This window comes from Olea europaea, chromosome 14 (genome assembly GCF_002742605.1).
Source record: "Olea europaea var. sylvestris chromosome 14, O_europaea_v1, whole genome shotgun sequence".
In the NCBI taxonomy this organism is placed as follows: Eukaryota; Viridiplantae; Streptophyta; class Magnoliopsida; order Lamiales; family Oleaceae; genus Olea; species Olea europaea.
Genome location: NC_036250.1, coordinates 12031148 through 12036803, shown reverse-complemented (window position 1 = coordinate 12036803; position 5656 = coordinate 12031148).

The window sequence follows — 5656 nt, the reverse complement described above, 5'->3', positions numbered from 1 at the left end:
GTGTAAATTTTTTGACTTACCTTAGCATAGTGTTCTAAAGTTACCAGCTAAAACCTTTGATGGGATTAATCAGCCAATAGAAGCTTGAAAAATCTTGTATCTATAGTTATTGGTTTTTATTTTTGGACTTCAGCCATTTCCATTTTGTTCACAAGCTTGTATTATACTTATGGACTCTACAATTTTTTTACCTTGGGATATTGTCCTGGTTTTGGAAGGTAATTACTTTTGCGTTTTTGGCAAGAACTCTCTCTTGACTTCTCATTGTCTTCTGTGACTGCACAAGCCAGGAAAAATTTTCCTACATTTTAGTCTCAATGCAGAAAATGAAATGTTGCACACACTTTCATTTTTAGCAGGCATTATGAAGATGGAATTCTTTGTGGCTCACCCAATTTCTACAAGTAGGTTGGCTCATTCCATATTGTGCGTTCTTCCTTTGCTTAATTTTCTAATATTTAAATGTATGATTTTTCATCTTTGGTACTTTATTTTATTCTTTTTTCATGTCACTTATGTTGGAGAATTGGATTTTAATGAGATCACTGTTTCTCTTTGATTTCAATGGTGTTCGGTATTTACAATAGATTTAATTGTTTGTTTTTTCAATGGGTTCATGTGTTGTTGAAGGAGATAAGCACTAAATTATTTAAGAAATTCTCGTCGTCTCGTAGGTAACTATTGTTTTTCTTCACTATTTTTGGGTATAATTACTTTATTTCTTTGTGATATTACAAGAAAAAGTTGTGTATGTTTAGTGGAGGTCCAATTCATTAAATTTGTGAGAAGTTTTTGTAACTTTTTTTTAGTTATGATTTATATTATTTGACATGTATCATAATACACTGAGCTTTAATGATGGTTTAGTTTAGTTTCGTTTCTTTATAATTTTTGTTATTTCTTTATTTAGGGTTTGATCATCAGATATTTAAGAGTTTCCTTTTTCTTTTCTTTTTTTGTAATGGATGGAGTTTGCAATTGATCAGTTGGTGTGATTGTTTGGATGTTTATACTTCACTGGATTTTGTAGTTCTTATTTTTGTGATTTGTGATAATTTTTGTTAGAAAGATTTTTGATGATTTTTAAAATCTTTGTTTGGCATGAGTTCGTTTGGGCAACTTAACATCTTTATTTAATAGTTGATCATAGTGAAATTTGGAACATGTGCCCTATAATGGGAAGGATAAAGAACTGATTTTAACAATTTGAATTACGATTGGATCTTTATGGGCCTAACGAAATTTTTTAAGTTCCATACTAAAATATATATCTATGTTTTTAAATAGAACTATTATGAGACTTTATTTCAGAGCTAGGAACTAGATTGTTGTGTAGAAAGACGAAGAACGAAGAAGATATATAATTTAAATATGCCTATTTGGTTGAATGAGGTGATTCAAGTCAATTAGTGTATATATTGTATCTAGATTGTATGTATTTCTGTTACATAACTTTTTTTTTTGTAACTTTCAGTTCACATTCAAGTAGTTTTGTTCTTTTTAGATGAACTTTTAGGTTTTGAGAAAGCCTGGAACGAAAAAGCTAGACAACATCCTGACTGGAGTAAAGGATTTAATATGCAAGGTATTATAGGTAAGCAACATTTAACTTTTCGAAGATTGGATATATTGTTTTAAGGGCGGGTCCCTCTGTTAGATTATATAAATCTTAATAAAGTCGGCTTTTTCAAATATACATCCTACTTTATTTAGTGACAATCATTACTTTTTTCTATCTACATTTACATATTGTTTGTGTAGGCATATTTGCATCTGTCTGCTTTGACGTTCAATAATTTGAACAAAAAAGCATTTGGTGACTCACCTTATAGAAAAGACAAATTGAGGTCAATAGTACTTGTTATATTGTTGTTGCTACACTTGTGTGTAAAATTTTATTTTTCTTTGAGGATGACATAATCCCCATAACAACAATGGTGGCAACTTAATTAAATTTTTTAGATTGAGCAGGTGAATAATTTTACTTCATGAATTATACAGTTCATACCAATGATAATTTCTTTCACGCCAGTTCCTTGAACTTAGAAGTGTACTAAAGATACGAGAATAATTTAATTAGAATGATCTTCATTTTTGTAGATGAATTGGTCTAGCTTTTTCCCTCCGATTTATGCTATTTGTGTATCAATCTTCATCGCATGTGCTAAATTATTTCTACCTTGTTACAATTCTAATTGTATTAATAGAATTTTTTTTTGTCTAGAATCCTCTTTTATGCAAAATAAATTTGTTCGGCCTTCATAAATCTCACAAATTGTTAACTAAAATACTCATTTATCGTAGTACTATATGTTGCTGTATTAATTCCCTGTCTTCCTCTTCCTTTTTCTCTAATCTATTCACAATTTTCTCACGTGTTATCTCTATAGTGGTATAGGCCAAAACATAGAAGCATTCGACGATGTTTTATGTGGGTAAGGAATAGATGATGGTGGTCTATAGTTTGAAGAGCCTCTTGGGTTATTTGGACGCTAAAGTCGGAGTATCTTCTATCTATTTTCCAAACATAATCTTCAAGTTGAACTCAATCATATGGACGTGTCAACTATACTAGGAAAATAGTTAATGTAACCCCATTCATTTCTTATTCACATATATTTTTTTATCAATCTAGGTGTGATAGAATGCTGTTGTGAGATTGTAAAAGCCGTTAACATGTTGCCAAATTTTTCTTGCATCGTGGGGAAATTGATATAAACGTCTTATCTTTTCTTTGCAATCTTTTGTATATTTTCAGCATCTCTTCTTCTCTACAACTTGGTATTTTCATTTGATTATATAAATTTTAACCAATGTTCTTAAATGTTGACAGCCCTGATTTCTTCAAAAACATTCCAAAAAACTATCATTCATACGCTAATAAAAATATGATAAATACAAAACTCGTACAAAGCACGTGACAGCAACTAGTATTATTATACACACAAGTGGAATGCACATGAAAGTCTGAAGTCCTCTCTCTTGCAACCCTCCACACCGGGAAAGAGAAGGTGGGAACGGTCTGAGAGCTAAATTTACGACATTAAATTACTTGAACCTTCCTAAGGTTTATGAAAATAACATATATATCTCTCCTCATTTGTTTTTGTTGGCTCGTTAAGTATCATATTTGTTAAAAAAAATATTGAATATTTTATGTTATTATGAAAAAGAAACTGAATCGAAAGGAAAAAGTTGTCGACAATATTTTGAACATGATATACTTTATCATATCAATTGAAGAAATGATTTACTGAATAAAAGTAAGCAATCTAGTAAACTTTACTATAGAAACTTGAAATTTTGGGAACTGTAGTCCAAAAATCTAAAGATATATACTTATACAAAAAGTAAGTGAGAAAAATAAACTCTGCACGACTCTCAATATAATAAATTTAGCAAAAATCATGGTTGATGCAATTGGAAGTCTACATCTTATTATCCCGACGATGCATGAAATGCGAAATGCAATTATAGTTAACTCAACTATCATAACTATTAACGTTATCCATGAAGGATTTGTTAGGCAATTTTGTTGTCAAATGACCTTCCCGGGCGATGATGTAATCTCGGTTGTTTATTATCAATCGGCCTCGGCCTAATGATTGATTAGTACATCGACACAATTATCGATACAACATAATCCACTTTATTATGGACCGTTCGAAGCAACTTATTTTTATAGTGTTGCTCACGGTTCCCGCATCATCCCTTGAAGGCTATATTATTATTGTTGAAGCCCACTTAATTGAGTCGAGCCTCGTTTGTTGGTCCACCACTTAACCCTAATTGTAACTTACCTATTTGGACACTTTACTTGGCATATAATCCCTCTCTTGTCTCGGCCTCCATAGAGTGAAATTTTCTTTTCTCTTTGTGAGTCTCTCTCTCTCGGCCTCTCTCTTCCCCCTCACTGTGACCTTAGTGGTTAACCTATTGTGGACATATTATTGTGTTTCTCCTTCTCCAATTGATAGCAACCGGAGTGGGGGCGGCAAGGGTGGTGCTGGAGTTGTCTCAAGGTGTTGGTGTCGATGTTGTGGTAAACTGAGCTCGGTTTTGCAAGTGGTGGCAGTGGAATTCATCCCTACATCTGGTATCAGAGCAGTAGCAGCTTTCCCGGCCTGAAAATAAAAAAAAAATCGACGGCAGTCGCGAGTTTGGGTGAAAAAACCGTGGCTGCAACCCTTATTTCCGACCAATCTAGTCACTTTTCGACGAAATCGATCCCATATTTGGGATCAGCAGGCTGAGGCGCTCCCTCGTGGGTGGCGCATGGCGACGGCGGTGCGTGGCGGCGATTCCGAGCGAACTTCCTTCGGGCAGTTTGCTTATTTTAATCCCCTGAACGCATTGACCCTGTTTATTTTCTGTTTCAGGTTATACAGAAAAAGTTGGACAATTTTGCCCCAGGTGGATCGACAGTTGAATCTGCGTATATCTACTGAATTACTCTAGGCCAAGATTGCGGCCCTAAAGCAGTAGATTCGCATCTCTCTCTATTATACGGACTCAGACACGTCCGTTCTGGTAAATTGGCTTAACCCGTTAATTTTTCAGCATTAGTGCGTCATCGTGTGGGGGTGACAATAGGTTGGGGGTTGTCATTGCTTGGTAACCATTGCTTGTCCTAGAATTAGGGTTATGTGCTCTTGATTGATCTTTTTTGATTGAGTATTTATTTTTGGGTTTAAAATCAGCCTTGTAATTCTTAGTGATCAAATTACTGTGGGACTAGTTATCTGCTAGACGTATTTTTTGCTGCTTACTTATTTCGTTAGAAATAACGTGACTTTACCTTTTCGAACATTCCCTTGATCTAAGACGCGAATCTTACGAAATCCTGGGAATCTAGAACGGTGTATATTATCTGTGACCCCTAGGACTACTTTGTGTGGTTTGATTTTGGTTTGTGCATTTTTTGACTATTGTGTGAAGATGACAACTCACAGTTTTGATTTGGGAATTTTTAACGGAAATGATGACTTTGCTATTTGGTAACAAAAAATGAAGGGCATTTTAGTCCAACAAAAGGTTTCAAAAGCCATTGAAGGCAATTTTTCAACTAATTTTTCACAAGAACAAAGAGAAGAAGCCGATGAGCTTGCTTATATCTCAATTATCTTACACTTGTCTGACGCCGTTTTAAGAAAGGTGGGTAAATTAAAAAACACTAAAGAACTTTGGAAGAAATTAGAAGACTTGTATTTGCTTAAGTCTACACCTAATAAACTTTACCTGCTTGAACGTTTTTTCAGTTTCAAAATGGATCCCTCAAAGGATCTTGATGATAATCTAGACGTGTTTAACAAATTGGTGCAAGACATAGTTAATTGTGATGAGACTGTGTCCGAAACTTATAAAGCTATAATTTTGTTAAATGCAATCCCTGATTCCTATAAGAAAGTTAAGAACGCCATTAAGTATGGTAGAGACACGTTAACACCTGAAATTGTCATAGATTCCCTTAGAAGTAAAGAAATGAAAATTAGGGCTGAAAAACATGATAAAAGGAATAGTGAGGTACATATGATGCGGGGTAGAACTCAATTTAGACAAAATAGTCATGAGGGATATCAAACTAGCGGCGAGTCAAGTGTTAATGGATGGAAAAAGAAGAACAAAGGTAGGTCTAGATCAAAATCTAGGACTAAGG